The sequence below is a fragment of the Neovison vison genome, chromosome 10 (genome assembly GCF_020171115.1).
Source record: "Neovison vison isolate M4711 chromosome 10, ASM_NN_V1, whole genome shotgun sequence".
NCBI lineage: Eukaryota > Metazoa > Chordata > Mammalia > Carnivora > Mustelidae > Neogale > Neogale vison.
In genome coordinates, this window is record NC_058100.1 from 14,754,180 (window position 1) to 14,773,010 (window position 18,831).

At 39.3% G+C, this 18,831-nt stretch overlaps 1 protein-coding gene across 13 annotated transcripts in view; it reads left to right on the forward strand.

The window, feature by feature from the left end:
* Positions 1-18,831, forward strand: part of ESRRG (estrogen related receptor gamma) — a 622,952-nt gene that overhangs the window by 401,167 nt on the left and 202,954 nt on the right. The window contains exon 1 of one of the 13 annotated variants that reach the window (XM_044266843.1): positions 1,854-1,873. The exons of the other annotated variants lie outside the window; for them this stretch is intronic. The gene's annotated coding sequence lies outside the window, so the exon portion shown is untranslated. Of the gene's footprint in view, positions 1-1,853; positions 1,874-18,831 lie in introns of those variants that run through there. 13 annotated transcript variants of the gene reach the window in all.

Below are 18,831 nucleotides of genomic sequence, written 5' to 3' on the forward strand. Positions count from 1 at the left end.
TGCACTTCAGTATACTGGCATGAACCTGTGTGTGCCTTTGAAGAGAGATAAGCAACAGCCAGCCCTGGCCGTCAGAAATGCAACCTATGGCTGTAGCTTTGGCACTTAAAATCTCTTTACTGCTTCAAGTGTGAAACTCATGGAGAGCCTACCTAAGATTAGATTACGTTGTTTAAAAAAAAAAAAAAAAAAGAATGAACTTCAAAGTAAATTTATGTTTTAATTTTAAAAGGCAGTCTTTGTCCTATACGTTCTTCTGTGCTTTCTCATACTGCTGAGAGTGACACAGAATTGCATATATACTTTTCATCATTTTGATTGGAAGTACACATTATGTGTAATATGCCTTGGCAGTACTTACCTAGCCAAAGAAAACAAATTAATACTAGGCATACTGAAGGCTGTCAGGCATATCACAGATGTGTCAATTTAACTTTGCTTCATCATACACCTTCTCCACAAACAATTGGTTAAAATGGTATTAAATAAAAGGGAAGCTACCGATAAATTCTCCTATCATATCAGAGATTGATGGCTAGTAGAAGTGTATTGAAAACCAGCCTGCTCGCCTACTTCTCTTTAAAACTCTGTGGGAATACAGACAGCATAGACAATAATGAGTTTTGTACCAGAAAAAAAAAAAAAAAACAAGAGTGGGGGAGGATAACTTAAACACGGTCAAATCTTTCTACTCTCTTGGAAGTAACAAAGGGATTTATTGTTTTAAAAGTCTCTGAAGTGGTGAACCTCCGTTGCTCCTGAGTATGAAGTAAATAAAGACTTTAAGAAGTGGAGAATCGGAAGGAGCATGGGCAATCCATCTTTAACAAGGGACATCTCTTTTTGTTGCACTTTGCATACATTTTCTGAGGAAGATAAAAGTCTTGGGCGTTCTTTTCGTATGGCTTATTCAAAATGCAAAAAGAAAAAATGAAATGTGAAAAAGAACTTGTGCACAGAAAATAGGCAGATGCATGGTAACTTTTTTTCCCTTCCATGGTCAGGATGGTTCCCTCGCAAATGAAAAATTGAATTTTTCATCGATCCTAGGAAGATTTTGCCTATTTATAATGGCTTTTGAGAATTTAAACAAAATAAATGCTCACTTTTAATGCTTACAATGTGGACTGAAATGTTTTAAAAGGTATTCTTTTCAAGGCAGTTATTATATTTACATTTTATAGTTGTAAGAATTTATTTTACTTTGAAAAGTGTCTAAAATCATATCCATACTTAGCAAAAATAACAAGTAATATGAAAAATTATAGAGACCAAGGTACTTGTCTAGAGAAAAGTATTCAGGTATGAGACTCTTTAATCAATTGCCCTTTGCCCTCTGTAATTCCAAATTATCACAGAACTTGAACTTCTCCAAAAATGTAAGCTGGCTGCGTTAAATTAGGTTCATTTTCCCATAAATGAAGGAATCCTCTGACAATCCTTTCTTCAGCATCACTCATCTATTAAAACAGATCAGATAATTTAAGGAGGAATATTATGTTTGCCACCCATTGTTCATGACCCAGGAAAGGGAAAGGTACATATGGTTGATGAGACTCGTGTCTTTTTTTTCCATGAGGAAGTAACTGTATACAGTTGGTGCTGGGTCCAGTAGATGACAGAAGCATCCCTTTATCCGTAGACTTACATGAGACCTGCCTCCTCAGTCGTGGGATCATAGTGTCCCAGCTGGAAAAGCAACCATCCGCTGAATTGGACTGAACTCCACACTTGGCTTATTCCTCACACGGCTCTACACATCTAAGGAGAGGCTCGTTCTGGTCTTGGAGTCTAGACAGAATCAGGAGTTGGGCTCAGGGGGGAGCATGCAGCCGCCTTTTTCTGTCCTCTCCTAGCCATTCAGCGCAAGGAGGTGAGGAACAAATGGCTAATTTATGCAAAAACAAGATTTCTTATATAGGGACTTATATCCTTATAATCCTTATATAGGATTTCTTATATAGGAGCCCGAGCAGAGATTCTTTCCCAGGGTCAGAAATTTATGATTCAGTTGTTCAAGTACATTTTAGATTTCTCTTATGTTCTATAAATGTCATTGTTGTCTTTCATGCTCCAAAGACCTTCCCTTCAATGATTAGGTGTGTCTCTCAATTCGTATGAACCATGAACTGGTCTAAGCATTTTTTAATAGATAGAAATGGAGAGCAGATCACCTGCTCAGGTTGGCCTGGGTGGTGATTTGTTCCTCATACCTTTATATGGAACTGTTCAGTTGGTTAAGTCTGAAGAATGAGAAAAATACAAAGAGGTTATACACTCAAATTGTATTTTTTAAATTTTTTTTTAATTTCCTTATAGTGAACAAAACTTTAATGTCTAGAGCATTTATGAGGGTTGTAATGATTGGAAAATCTGTCCTGAGAATGTGGTCACCATATGTGACAGCCTTGCTTTCTATCTTGTCTTCAGTCTATGGGGTAAGTTCGGTGATATTGTCTATTGTCTTACTTTGCTTATGTAATGAACCTCTCTTCGTCCACACTGAGATAATCTGGAAGGTGGGGGAAATCCCTGCACCGCTCTAAGAAACTTCCCTCAACCCCCTCCATGGCAGCGATACTTTCTTTGAAAATGTCTGTTTCTATTCATCTGTTTTGCTAAGGGATCATTTACTTTGATTAAAGGTAAGTACGTGAGATTCATCCGCATTTGCAAACACAGTATATTCTAACCCCCTCTCGAATTCCAAAGGGCTTGCCTTCGACTTTTCCTATTTGTTTTCCTTTGTTTCTGTTTGTTGTCCATTCTAGTTGAGCGCTTTTATGGTGTTTTCTTGATTGTTGTCAGTTTGGGGTACTCACTGCTGACATTTTTGTTAAGTTAATGTCCCAGCGCAAAAATCCGTGGCAGCCTGGAGTCTGGCTACAGGGTGTGGAGGATACAACTTCTGTGTGATTGTGTGTAAATACAGTTAGTTAGTTGGGGGTTTATCAGATAGCTTGGCAGAAAGAGAGAGGAGCAGTACAAACTGTTTTCAGTAACTGTGCTGTTCATACACCTGATAAGATTGAGAGAGCTTTTCGAAATGCTGATAGGCTTGAATAAGAAAAGAATAATCACTCTGCTACTGGCACCAGCTTATCGGAACGAAGTAAAATGCCAACACTTTTACATTAGCAAAAGTAAATGTTTTAGACACTCTGTGCCTTTTTTCATTCAAGTTAAATAGTAGGGCTGCTTTTGAGTGTGCGTAATGAATAGCAGGATTTATTACCTTGACTAAATTACAGGTGAATATGTTGATAAAGGAACCTTCAGCATCACGAGCAGCTTCTTCGATAAGCAGGTGCATCTAGGCTGTACATTCTCTGGAGAAATTAAGTATGCCTTTTCCCACTCCAGTTCTATTAAACATCATTTCTGATGTTAGAAGATGCTGTTATGTCCTGTGTCAATCGAGTCCCCTTGTTTTCCAGCAGAGGGGTGACAGGCATTTGAAACTTAGCTTATCAGACTTGTAAAAATGCTTGCGTGCTGTTGTTCAGTAAGTTAGGGCATGTGGACGTTGATGTCACTTGTGCTGAACCAGCAAAGTCCTATATAAGAAATCTTGTTTTTGCACTCCCCCCCGGAATGGAATGAGATTAATTATAAATTTAGGATGCTTTAATGAGCAGATAAATGTATTTGTCCAAGCCACAGCCCATTTTAAAGCACCTCCCCTGACAAAGAGAGAGATATTGGTTTTGCTCTTAATATAAACCATTAACTTTCCCAGCTCAACCATCTTCTCTTCTTTGTAATTTGACGCCTACAAATAATTTGGTGTATTCAGATTTGATAAATGATAGTGCAAGAGCAGATTGATTGATTTTGGATTACTATTGATTACTCTCAATGAGATCACTGTGACACACTCGAATCAATAGTATTCGATTAAGCAAGGCACCAGCGTTCCATACATTCAGCAGCGGGAGATTCGGGAACAGAATGTTCACAGGCTGATAAATTGACAAAGCGTTCAGCTTTAAATAGCCCTTTGTTCAGCACTAGTTCCTTAAAATATATTTCACTGGAAAGTTCGTTTTTGCAACTCTGGGCCTTTCTGTGGAAGAAAGGTCATCAGTTTAAGGTTTATTAAATTTTAACTAAAAACAACTGAGCTCCATTTAGGTGTAAAATAATTTAAGTACTTACTGCAGGCAACCTTCATGCTTTGGAGCTGTTGCTCAAAGGTTTCATTCTTTTATGAAGATGTCAATTGTAAACATAAAAATGCATCACTGGAAATGTAATGGTTTAAGATTCAGGCCGAAATAAAAATTCCTGCCCGAGGAAAGCACTATAATCAAAATAAGGTGGTCTTAACTTTGCTCAGAAGTGGGCGTTCTCCGGAGCCCCGCTGCAAGGCAACTGCACGGCGAACCCCTTGAACCCCCTTGATCATGCGTACAGCGGCTGTCGCGGCTGCTGCTTTTCCTTCTGATCCGAGGGCTTCCCTCCTGTCCCCGGCACTCCGCGCGGAACACTCAGTATCATTTGATCTCGGAGCTGTGACTGCTGCTCGTCCACGGGGTTCTTTCTGTCCTGAGCAAACTCAAAAGTCACCCGGGGGAAAAAACTCATCCATGGTTCCAGTCCTTAAGTGAAGGATCAAGGATGAGATTTTTTCCATCATACTCCATGGTGGTGGGGTCTTGGCGCTTGGAAGGAAGCGTGGGCTCTTCTGTTATCTGGGATCGCCTCTCAGAAAAGTGAGTCCTGTAGTAAACGCTGCACTGGAAATGTGAACCATCGAATGTGCAAAACTTGATTTCCAGTGACTTCTTGACTGCTAGGACCTGAGTACCCCACATCGTCCCAGGGTCGAGTTTTGAAATCTACTTAGGTAAATTGTCCCATTTTGATAATAATGAAACAAAACCAGATGAAATTAGAGGTGGCATTCTGAGGGAGAATCAGGAGGGAAGTCAAATCGGGATCATGAAATTCCTGACAAAACTTCACCCTTTTTTGTGTGAAAGTGAGGTAATAGGATTCTAATTATGTTTTCATGAAACCACATGAAATTGCCATTTTTGTAGGTCAAGAAGTGGTCGTCTCTCAGCATCTTCCTGTGATTCAACATAATAATTGAATTTATTCCTATACTTCTCATATTACGTAAGCAGATTGAAAGCGACAACTGTTATTGTTTTATTTGATTTTATGATGGGCTGTGTCAGGTTAGGGGGACACATGAATTCTGTCTACAGTTAAGGCAAGTATATCATAGGATCATTTTTAAGAACAGTTTTTGTTTTCTTTAAGACTTGGGAGTGGTCCCAAGTATGCAGTATTCTACATGCTGAAAAAGTATGCATTTACCTGGCTTCTCACCTGTGGTAGCTAAGCTGCTTCTGAGAAGCCCGTGCGTTTTCCCTCAGCTGAGGAAGAGCGTGGTACAGACCAGGGAGTAGCTGGAGTGCTGAACCTCCAAAAGGGAGGACATTGCTAAGGGTAGATAAGAAACAAACCGGGGAAAAGACGCCGACACCTCAAACATCTCATCCTCACCTTTGTTCATGAACAGAGCCTTACAATGCGAGGTGGCACTTTGCGTGCTTCCCCCCAGAGAAGTATGAAAACTCTGCTCCATTAAATCTGTGCACCACTGAGGGTTAGGCAGACCCAGGACTCTCCAACTTGGCCGTGGAGCCCATGATGCTTTTTTGGCTGTTGCAAGTAGTAAAGGTGCTCCGGGACATGTAAGAAAGCGATCCCCGAGTTCCCATCTGACACCCCCTCCCCGGACGTGCAGCTCCTCCTGGAGCTCTGCTGTGCTGGCCAAAAGGGAGCTTTCTGTGCGCACCTGTGGGCAGAGTCTGGCTTCCAGAGAGAAGGGACCTGGGCTCAGGGTCTGTAGGTAGGAGAGAGGGGCTCCGGGGCCATTGCTGGCAATGTCAGCCCAAAGCACCTCTTGCCTTAGGGTCATATCAGGACTGGGTCAGTTTTTCTTGCTCTGGGTAAGCGCACGGCAACTCACATCTTGTTTCGGAGCAAAGGAGAGTGGGCGTCGTTTACTGGAAACGTGATTGAGCGAATGAATGCCTCCAACGGGTCCCACCGTCAGTCTCGGGGTTTTCCCTCAGTAGCGAATTCCCCCCTGTCTGTGGCACTGAATTTGATTTATCGCTGGTACTAAGATCAAAAAAGAAGTCATTCCTTTTGATGTTCGCTATTAGGCACATGCAGTGCAGGGTGGGAGCCTGGGGAAGAGCGGTCTTAGCATCCAAGTCACTGTCCTGGTCACTCAGTGGCCACTGATGGCAGAACGTATGATTTTCTATCTCTGTTCATTTTGGATGTAAAATTCGAGGATAGGAGAGGTTAGCCATAGGGCATTTTAAATTCATATTTAGGTTGGTTTCAGCGATAGATTCTTTCAGGAAGGACACAAAGTGTGGCTCACGTGGACCCCTGATTAGGACATTTTTGTTTTTACTGCGTGGGCATTAATTTTACCCAAAGACATACACAGCTGAGGAATGGAACTAAGGCCATGGGGTTCGGTTTCCTTCAGAAAAGAGCAATCGGTGGCCTTTATTGTTGGGTGGCAAACGTGGGGGACATGGGAACCTTATGTGCCAAACGGGAGGGAAGGTTTGCCGGGGTCAGCTTGTCCCGTCTCCTGGTCCCTGGTCAGGCTTTGTTTGCAGCTCTGTACAGTAGCTTTTGTCCGCTCCTCCGGGAGTGGGATTTCTCCCAGCAGCGTGAGCCCGGGCCCATCAGCAGGCTGCTAGTCAGCAGCAGGTGTGAACAACATAAAACAGGATTAACACTGAACCCGAGTGTGTACTAAAAACAGAATCCCCGCCTTGCTTTTAAAAGGACGGCAGGCCAGGAAGATAGAAGCCACTGTGGTCCCTACACTCCGTGTTTACTAAACAGTGTTCAATGGACTATGCAAATGGCTCTGTTTAGGTGGGGAGAAGGCCTGCAAGGAATCCTGTTCTCTCTCTCTCTCTCTCTTGCCTTTTTAAACTGTAAACTCAAAACTTAGGTAGAAAATGCTTCTTAGACTTTCAGAGGGGAAACACAAAACAGAACCAGGGGGATCTGGTTAAATCTTGCACGAGGATTACAGTTAGTATCCAGAGGTACTGTCCTTCCTTACTAATTAAAGTTGATAGTGACTCAGTGTGCTGTTTCCAGCCTCTCAAAGATTTTAGCCATTGGTTTATCCTACCATTTGTGTGTGAGTGTGTGTGTGTGTGTGTTTAATGATGTGTCTTAATTTATCTTTTTCACCTAGGGAGGTGAACCACAAAGAAGTAAAAGAAGTAATTTCTTTAGAGATTGTACCCTCTCTCCCCCAATTCTGTTTTTCAGTTAGTGATGCCTACGTATGAAGAAGAAAGCCAGCCGGCACATGCAAAAAAAAAAATCATAGTTAATTTGGGAAGGCTGCATGTGTTTAACAAATTGGGCATTGCATCAAACTTATGGCATTTGAGTCACTTTATCAATATTTTGTTTAGGAAAGAGGAAAGTGGCACTTAAAAATCTATTTCTCTTTTTAAATTATGCCAATTATAACATATACTATATATTTGGATAAAATTTTAAAATTTTTAAATTTGGATATCTATATTTTATGACTAACTTGTTTTGTAGAGCTGTAGGAGTTGGCCACATCCAGGAGGGGGTCTGAAATTGGGAAATAATTCAACCAGTTAGAGAAATTGTATTATATATAGAGATACATAAACACACACACGCATATACAGACACATGCCTTAACTATTCTTTCAACACGTGTAAAACAAATGTAGGGGGTTTTTGTGTGTATATGAAATGCAATTACTCTGATTTCTAACCCTACAAAAATACGTTCAGCTATACATATTTATATAAGATGGATCTGTTCGAGATTATCACATACACTTTACTGAAGGATAATTTTGAAATGTTAAAAATCACAATTATCATTCACTTCGAGTATCATCAAGTAACAGGTAACATACATTACCTTTATGATCTTTTATATCCAGGACTTAAATTAAAATTACCTATGCATTCCTTCACTCTTTGCTTATCCTTACTGTTTTTTGCTTTTAAAATAGCATGTATTTTTAGGTGAGACTTCGCTGCTTTTTATTTTAGAAGGAATATTGTCTGCCTGTTTAATAGTGGCAGGCTTAACACACATCGAATACACTGAGAATATCCCAATCATTATGAAATGTGTAAATCTAAAATCACATTTTATTTCCACAGTTACTGTCTTTAAATGTTAACTTACGGCCATTTGCCTTATAATGAGTTTTTTTCTAAGAAATGTCCATCCCCTTCTGTTTAGTATTATTTAGTATTATTAAATACCCTCTGTGGTGTACATTAATTAGGTTGTGGGCCAACAGTTTAATAATGGTTAATGAAGTCAAGTTTAAAAGATATCAGTTTAACATTGATTTGGGAAGTGTATTTTTCATAACCAACTCTCTGGTGTCAGATTGATTGGATATAGTAACTTTTCATGTTGCATCGAAAAAGATTACATGCATTGTTTTGCAATTTTTAAAAGCATTAAAGTAATCCATTTAGTGCATTAAACTACATTTTCTTGATCATTCATTCACAAATATTTCTATACAAGCACTGTCCTGGGCACTAAGATCCTGAAGTGAATGATAAAAATTATAAAATGATCTTGGGTGCATAAAAACCACTTAAAAATGTGTTTTTTTATACCCACGTCTCCTGTTTAAACTTGGGTCAGTCTTTAGAACAGGATTGCAGGATTTTAGGTACCAGGAGTTTTAAAACTTAAGCACACTGAAGCTTCCAACCTGATTTTCGGTTTTTGGCTTTTCAGGACTGATACAAAGTTAGCACCATGAACTCAGTTAGGAACTGTAGATTCAGATCCTGAATATTTCCAAAGTGTGATTGGGGGTCTTGAAGCAGTCAAGTCTGGTCTGGCCTGTGTTCCCTCAGCTAAAAAAGCCATTTTGACATTGCTTCCTCGTGAAGGCTTTGAAGATTTGATCACCAAAGTTGCCTTTACATCTTAAAATGTTCTCAATTACTTGTATATGGTTTGTTTTTCAGACTGGAAATGAGAGGGGAAAAATTTTTTTAAAAGATCATGTAAAATATGCTTTATAGATCATAGGGAAAGCAAGGGGGATCTATTTGAACTCTGGAAGGTTTATATGATTGGGCTTTTAGGGAAAGGTTTGACTTCGTGAACTCATTCTAATCAAAATAAATGACTATTGAAAGGTAGTTTTTGTAAGAAAACCTTGCCCTTAATCTTGAGATAATTTCACAGCTACTGTCTGTCCGGAATTCCTGCAAAACTACCCCAGAAGCCTGGGATTTCAGTTTGCCTGTGTCTTTGCAGCATTTCTTCAGTGGGAATGCAATTTTATGAAAGTGTTTTATTTATTTATTTTTTGAAGATACAGATTGGTTTGCTTCAGCTCATTAAAATTATTGTCTTTCACATTTTTTAGGTGTTTATAATTAGATGATTAGTGAAGTTAGGTAATAAGATTTATACTGGCATCAGTTAAGTTTATAGAAGGATTAAAATCATGGTATCATGATACCGTTGCCCATCAGAATATGCCAGAAATATCTCTGGAGAATTTTTGTCAAGTGTTTATGCTCAATTAAAATTTATACTACATGTTACTGAGTGACTGTCTCATGATGGCTTAGCGTTATGATGTTGTAAGCTTCCAACACCAAGGGATAGGCAACACAATTTTTTGTGTGTGTTTCAGTACTGTAGAATTACACACTTTGGAGGGGAAATGCCACACTTTCGGAAATGACACCAGAAATGTAAGACAAAGAGTTGCCCTAATTTGGGTATAGCTCGTATTTCCTCTTATGTCCAAAAGCTATAAGATTGTGGTTTTTATCTCCTCCACTAGATAGATCTATGCAAAGGGCTGCTTACCTTTATGTGAGACACTGTAGACGCAGGCTGAGTCATCGACTCACCTATGTTTTCGCTTCATTTGTGGTTTTTGCAAAATATTTGTGAAAATACAACCTTCCCCCCCCAATAGTCTTGACTCTATCTGTGTCACTTCCTCTAATCCTCCTGCCTTCCTTTTTTATTAAGCTGAGGTAAAATTTTCCAATGGATGCATCCTTCTTTATCCTTAGTGCCAAAATGCATTGCGGAACCTTCACCAAAGTCTTAAAAAAAAAAAAAGAAAAAGAAATAAAGAAAACCCACTAACAAAGCAACAGCATAAAACATCGGGGGTTGCAGGGGGGCGGGGAGGAAGAGGGCAGCTGGTAATTTATGATTCCTCTAATATTGCATGTAAAGGATTTGCCAGCGCCCCACTTCCACCCCACCCCCAAACTATACACCGCTCAGTGTTAGGATGATGATAATGTACCTGGAAGGAAAACGCAGTCCATGCCGAAGCAAGCAGCATCAGACGGGGCGCCTTGCCATCTGCCCCACCTGCTGCTTTTCTGAGTCCATCTGGTGACTGCAATAGCTCATTGTAGGCCTCTTCTGAGGAACATTCGGGCTGAAAAGCAGGCAGTGTGAATTATTTAGGTAGCTAGTATAAATAAATAGAGGGAAAGGAGAAGGGTAACAGGGGAAGGGTCTGAAAGCACCTTGTGCTCCCTTAGCCCTGGGTGCTTTGGAATGCTCCACTGCACGGAAGCACTTGATTTGCATATAGATTTAGATGTATAGATCATTGTGCAGATTACAAACCAATGAGTTTTATCTAGATTTAGATAGCGCTCAGCCTGCTTTGCACTTAAAATATGGCCAGCTTCAGGTAGGGAACCTTTGGGGATGTTCAGCATAAGTGAAACTGATGAAATGTCATATTTTTAGGCATCGATTTCACAGAAATAAAACAACTGTGTGTCCTGTCTGAAACCGATGATTTTGTGTGTGTGTGTGTGTGTGTGTGTGTGTGTGTGTGTTGGGGTTGGGGGGCAACACGTTTGACTTTTAGTGAACTGTGATTTATAATATATTGTGTCCTCTTTTTTTTTTCTGCTAGAAAGAAAAAAAATAGGATAAATTTCTGTTAATTTTTATTTGTATATGTGGCAGTCAAAGGTATGTTAGCTATTGTGTATAAAACACTCTAACCAAATTCAGCATTCACGTGAATAAATACTAAATATAAAATGAAAGACTTCAGTCCCAGAAACCTGTGTATGACTTTGTATTTTGGGGTCTGTATAAACCACATGGTGGGAAATTACCTGATTAATGCAAAAGGAACTACTTAAATTGTAACCTGCAGTCAAGTAAGTCATTTATACTGAAATACATTATTGAAATAAGGAAACTATCATATGTATCTAACAAGATGGGCTTATAAGGCTAAACTTGTCACTGAAGTATAGGAAGATCTAGGTTGTATAAAAAATATTCTAAATTGTGGGAGTGCCTGGTTGGCTGAATCAGTTAGAACGTGCTACTCTTGGTCTCAGGGTCAGGAGTTCGAGCCCCAAGCTGGGCATAGAGATTACTTAAAAAAAAAATAAAAATAAAAAAGCACGCTTGTTGTCATGAATACTCAGCAATGTATAGAATTGTGGAATCTCTGTATTGTACACCTGAAAGTAATATAATACCATATGTTAATTATACTGCAATTAAAATGAAAAAAAAATTCTGAATTGTAAATGAAGGTTTAGAACTATGAATGGAACTGGTGGTCTCCAGACTTGAAACAGACTGTTCCTTCCTGTTTTCTTTTCTGAGACTCATTGAGAGGATAATAGAAATTCAGGGTGGGAATGGAGGCTTCACTTAAATTAATTTAGGATTCTTTATCCACTGTTCTTGTATTTTACTTTATAGATTAATACAGATGTATGGATAAGATTATATGTTATTTATAGCCTGTTAGTTTTTTAACTGCAAGCCAAAAAGGGTTTGAGAGAGGATTGAAAAAAAGAATGTTTTTGTGAATATTTTCTCCCCTGGTTCTGTATGTACAGAACGCGATGTGACGTCTTGTGCCCCAGAATAGACTAGAGTCTTTGGGGTTTGTTCACGCCATCCCATTTGACTCCATTCAGTTGCACAGGAAAGTTAATGGATCTGCTTTTTTGAGCCAGTAAAGCTCTAGCCGGCACTTAAATAAGCAACATCTATCTGGAGCAAAATATGCATGAAAATGAATCATCCTGCTAATTCAAAATAGAACCAGTAACCCACTTCATCTTTGTTCAAATAAAGTACTTTTTATTCAAGGAAATTTATTTATAACCAGTCTCTTTCCAAAAAGTATTTGAGATGACTCCTTTTTATCTGCATTTGAAACTATTTTCTGGTGCCAAAGAAAATGAGGTATTTGTCTTCAGCCAAGTAGCTCCGTAAAATTTCAGGGCATTCGATAAAACTCAGGACCGTTAGGCAAGAGCTAGTTCATCCCCTCCTGCGCTCTTTCGTCTTTGGCCTGACATTTCCTCCTTGGATCCCCCAGTTTGCGCTCTCCCCCACTGAGCCACATGACCCCCACCCCCAGCTTTTGAGAACATGCCCTGATAAAAATACTAGCCCCTCCCCCCCCTGCAAAAAGAGTCTACTTTTCCATCATTACTAACAAGGACCTTTACTTACTCTTCTTAAATGACCTTTTCCTGAAAAACAGTCCATTCCTCCTAGAGTCACTTGGATCCTGTTTGCTGCTGATAGAATGCCTCCTCTTGCCACGCAGGGGACGAAATCGACAGAGAGGTGAATTAATTAGAAGTAACATGTATGTGTTAGTGGTAGCGGCTAACTACAGGGATGGGAATTGTCTCCGTGTTTAATTGGCAACTTCAGGGGACGCTTTCAGATGTTCTGAAGCTCCGTAGGTGTACAAAGTAATGAAATGTTTTAGAAAAAAAGTAAATATATCTGAACAAGAACACAAACTTTGGGGACACCTGGGTGGCTCAGTCAGTTAAGTATCCAGTTCTTGATTTCAGCTTAGGTCATGGTCTCAGGGTCCTTGAGAGAGTCTGCTTATCCCTCTCCTTCCCCCTGCTTGTGCTCTGTCTCTCTCTCTCTCAAATAAATACATAAAATCTTAAGAAAAGAGCACAAACTTTTTACGTATTGCTTTTATTACTCTTATTCACCACAACTTGTATTACTCGTTTTTAAAATTTTGTTTTCATTTAAGATGTACAGGCAAGAGTCCTCCTGACCATTGTGTCTTCTTTTTTTGTATCCCGACTTGGGTGTTAGGAGGTCTCTCCGATCTAATCTGGACAGGCTAGCTTTATATTATCTTTGAATAAATCACATGTATATAATTTTGTCAGATCATGTACTTGTGTTAGCTTTGCCTGGAACCCATAAAAACGTACTTTACCCTGTGATCATGATAAAAAGTATATTCATCATGAAAGAGGAGCTTAAACTACGATTATTTCCACAAATGGCTATGGAAACTTAGTACACGAACACCATATTGACATGTTGTACTTGCTATAACATCACTTTTCAGCATTTTACAGATTTCTTCTTTCATCCTCTCTCATAAGATCAGAAGATCCATAATATGGATGTTAATTTTACTTTTATTCGACCAGTATTTTCAATGAAGGTGTTACTTAAAGATTTGAATGAATATCAGCTTTTTGAGAACACTTTGTGCCCAAATATTTGCAAAGAATTTTAAGAGAGAAATTTCATAAGCTGTCAAGGAAATACCCAGAAGGAAATTAATTATTGTTACTACTTGCTTTTTAAGAGTGTTGACTTTATAATTATGTAGTCAGTTGGTAAGTTTAATGATTTCCTTAATACCAAAAAATAAATAAAATAAATTGTTAATAAAAGCCTTTGTATAACATATATTTCAAAAGTAAATCTCCTTTGAGTGGTTCTTCTTGAAATTTGCCATTGACAGTTTAGTCAAATCAGCTATATTTATGGAAGGCTAGTTGCTTTAAATACTGCACTCTAATAACAGTTATGGTGTTATTAATTATATGGGATAAGTAGCAAATAGTAGCATCCATGTTGCTCTGTAATAGCCTCCCATAAAGAACTTCATTACCCCATTCATGGGGAAGAAGAGGGATAGTAATAATAAATCATGGGTATTTTTGTGGACTTCTAAGTGGGGAGGTAGGTGACTATTTGGGGTTTCCCCAAAGCAAGGCTGGTAATAATGGTATTTACTTAAGCACTAAAGATAGTGAGCATGCGGGGCACCTAGGTGGCTCAGTGGGTTGAAACCTCTGCCTTCGGCTCAGGTCATGATCCCAGGGTCCTGGGATCGAGCCCCACATTGGGCTTTCTGCTCAGCAGGGAGCCTGCTTCCTCCTCTTTCTCTGCCTCTGCCTACTTGAGATCTCTATCTGTCAAATAAATAAATAAAATCTTTAAAAAAAAAAAAAGATAGTGAGCATGCCCTGGTCATCTTTTGTATTGGGGTTCCACAATTGGCTCAGGCATGGGGCCAGATTTTTTTATTTTCTTAAAATGTATATATTAGATCTGGTTTGTATTTGATGGGACAGAACCTGTGGCAAGAGAGGAGACAGTGCAAACAGAAGGAGCAGCATCTGTGCACACACAGGGAGGAAGCAGGTAGGAGAAATCTCTCTGAGGGACTTTCTGCCACCATTTCCTGTCAAGATCTGGCAGAATGTCCAACTATTCATCTCAGGGTCATACTTCGAGGGTCATGTTGGGTACAGGTTTTAAAAATAATGCACTTTATTTTGAGATGGAAGATACTATGGTACAAACTATGGGTTCGGAAGCCAGAGAAATTTTTGCTGTTACTTAAAATATGTTAAGATTAATGATCTAATAAAATAGCATGCAAGAAATGCTTGGTGAGAGTGGGCACTCGATAAATAGTTCATGCCCCTCCTACTTTGCTCTTAATAATAGGGTTGTTAGTAGCACTAGAAGGAAAGTACAAAACTGAGATTTCACTTCTCAAAGCCAAATTAGCTTCTTACCTCAACCGACAAATTCTGAAGTTGAAATAAGTCATAATAAGGATTAGTTGGGGAAGCTTGAATTGAACCTATTTCTCGCGCATGTGTGACTCCTTATCAGTCTCCTACTACTTATAATTGCTGGATTCACTTTCTGAAATTAGCAAAGGGGAAAGCAAAGTAAAGACAGAAACCTAGCCACTTGCAATTTTCTTCCCTGCCTCGAATGTTAGGGTAAGAATAGGACTATAAAAATGTAAATACTTAATTATTATTATTATTAGGGAAATGTAGAGATAAAACTAGGAAGGAGAAAATGTAGATTCTAGCAGATGAGAAAAGGTTCTCTTGATTTTAGTTTCTCCTGTCTTTTTTTTCTTTCCAGTCTTTTCTATCTTTAAAAAGAAATACCTCTCTTTTATACTAATCTAGTAAACCCTGAAATCTGGCTTCTGAAGTTAGAAGTCCTTGTAAGCCTTGTTACCAGTAGTATGAGGGCCCAGCTCATATTTTTAAGAGGGTGTGTGAATGAGTGTGTGTGTGTGTGTGTGTGTGTGTGTGAGAGAGAGAGAGATAAAGAGAGAGAGATCGGAGGTCCTCAATCTATTTCAGGTGAATTTCCTGAAGGATGGGTTAAATCAACTGGTTGAGCTGATTTTACTCTCCAGTGGTGATATTTTATTTATATGATAAAATGCTTGGAAAGTGATTAATTTATCAGGGGAACATCTTGTTACTGTAAATTTGCTGAATATGTAATAAAATTGCCATAACATAGATAGGAAAATGAAGATTTCTAAAAACTGAAATAGCCAAAGGGTCTTCTGTATTTCCCTCAGTTTATTTTTACTCAGATTTTTTTCTTTAAAAACAACGGCCTCGAAAGAGCCCAGGCTTGCAGTTGAGGGAGGCATTGGAGCTGGTGAGGCAGGACAAGGGGGGAATATAATGGGAGAAGCGGAGACGAGTGGTAGACGTTGGTACCTCGTTCTCTCTCCCTGGACCAACGATGACTGATACATCCATTAAATTTCAGCCCAGGCTGATTGACTGAGTGGATTTATATAAATTAAAAAATACAGGTCATATACCTTTTCTGATAGACTGCAAATGAGAAATAGGAATTCCTTTAAACCTCAAAGGAGGAAATCTGTAGGTGAGGCTTTCTAGTCAATAAAGCATCACAGCATCAACTCCTCTTGCTGTGTTTGTACAATAAGTTGTAGTTAATAGACAAATATTATACCAGCCTTTGCCCGACTCTTTCTAGCAAGAGGTAATTTGTAAATGAACTCACTCAGTGTTGAAGGTTTTCCAGCTTTTGTTGCAATTTGAACTTGCGCTTTCCAGACATGAAGGAGGCAGAAATCATCCCTTGCTCCATTATTATTATTATTATTTTTTTCAGTGTAACAAGTGAACGTGGTATTAGTTAGGGAACAATGACTTTTATTCACACTCATTCTCTCAGCTCCATGTCCATTTGTCCATCGGAATGAGCCACTCATCATGCTTCCGGGTTTTTCCTCTTTCAACACCAAGAGTTATGAAAGGAAAATTCCATTTTTTCCTGGCCCTCCATGACAGGCAGACTGAAGATTGTGGTCATTTGGATTAAAAACATATCCATCACCACCAGCAGGCAGGTTATTATGATGTCTCCTTTGAATATATGAATTTCATACACTGCATGTTAGAAGTCTAAGAATGCCAACTTTTTAGATAAATAATTATCCCATTGGTGATGTACAGCATACTGTTGCCATATTTTCTCACTTTTCCAGCATTCTTGCCCTTATCACCATAGCATAAATCTTTTGCTTTCATATTTAATAAAACTACGAGGGGAGCAACCCCTTGTACTCCGTATAGTCAACCAATCACACACCATCATCTGACTATCATTATTTGTTTTCTTGCGACAGATATTTTAGTACATCGTCTAGTTTAGGCTTGACAGCATATTTGATACAGCAATGCAGGTCAAGAAGCGGATGACCTTATTTATGGCCGGCTGTGACCTCAGCATGAAGCCCTCAGCTTCTCGAGGTTCCGTGGATAGAAAGATGGATGAATGAATAAAGTTCCCAGCATCAGTCAACATTATTATCTGAGCCTGCTCATCTGTCAGCTGAGTTTTGGAAGGCAGCTATGCTCACCACTATACCACCAATGCCCGCTTGTCAGCTGAGTTTTGGAGAGTGGGAAGAAATATGTGCATGTGAGGGAAGGCTAGGACAGGAGTGACCATTTCTCAAGAGATTCCTATTTTGGAAGCCTCCATTTTCCTGACCCACAGAATCTTGGGTTCCTGAGGCATGGGAGGGAGGCATGCCTCCACCTCTCACATGGGGTTTCTGCATTGATGAAAACAAACTCCTTACTCCACGTCCCGGTCCTGTCTCTGATCTCCCCCACCCCCTGCCCAAGTTTGTTTCTCACCATGGACCTTAGTTTCCTTTTCTGTAAGGTTCATGTCTACACGCTGACCATGACTTAATGTGAGTTCCGTGGTTTCCCATTAAACAAACAGGCTCAGATGGAAGCCCAGGGACATTTATGCTCCAGGAGGAGCCTTGAAATCTCACGTAGCTAACTAGTTACCTACTATATAACATTAGTCAAGTATTTCATGAGATAGACTGCACAAATTTTTCCCTTTTTCTATTTTCCCTCAATATTCCCTCCTGGACTTTGGGTTAAGAACAAGAACTGTTCCTGCCCTGTCTGTTTGCCTTCTGGAAAATGGACAGGTTGACTGTCGTGGGAGAGCCTGGCGCAGGGGGCCAGTGGAGGAGGCAGGCGGAGGAGGCAGGGACTGAGCTCTCAGAGTGGGGCCTGGCAGGTGCTGAGGCTGAAAACGATTGTAACTAATACTGTGCCTTGGAGTAACTCCAGTTTTCCATGCTGCTTGCGTGAAGACTCTGCCTCCAGCCAGCGGAGTCACCCTCGCCCCTTCCAAAGTGAGAATAGGTTTATTCATACTGTCTTGTCTTGTTCTCCTTGTGGTTAGTGGCTGAGATGGTTGAATGTAGTTAAGTAATTTCAAAAGTTGTCTCTAACTATGTTTTTCCCCCCAGACCTGTGTTAAATTAATTGTTATCCACATGGAATCTGATGGAGGGGCTCTAACCTCCTTAGTTTCTGGCATAACTTCCACACAACTGTAATTCTTAGCATGGAAATTTTGACCTTCTCTGAAACACTTTCCTTTGGAAAAAAATCCCATCATGCTTCACAGCCAGTACCATTTTTTGCATGTAGTAGACACTCACGAAAGATTGTGAACTGATTTAAAGCTCTTCTGAAAACAACCTCTTAATCTCAGGTACTAAGAAGTTAAGGAAATCATGTGTGATTGTAGAGCTAATGTTGGTGAAAATCAGTAAAAGTCAGAATACATTATCAGAGTGTTTAGACAAACATAAATCACAACAAATCTCAAAGTTGTCTAATCTTTTGAGAGAACCCCAGGTGAGTGTGGATTTATATTTTAAGATGAGGTGCTCATTTACTTTCAGATTTAATTATTCCAAAGATTTAAAAATGCTATTTGTCCTACAAATGTAACAGTTTAGATTTGCATAATGCTTTAAAGTTTTTTGAAGAGTTTCATATCTGTTTTCTCTTTTGAGTCTGAACATTCCTGTGCGGTAGATAGTACAGATATTAATTAGTGCTCCCATTTTAATTAAGAGACAGCTGAGGCATAGTGAGCTAATTAATATATATAATTTTACAAATTGACCAGGAAGTTCTTCCTAATATCTAACTGTGGTTTTCCCTGCCGTGAAATAAGTCAGTTTCTCCTTATTAGAAGGCTGTAATCCTATCCTTGAAGCAATTAAATAATAATCATATAGCCTCCTCCTTTCTAGGATATAAATAATATAGTATTTTTAGCTTTCTCCTTTCTCTGGTATAAATAAT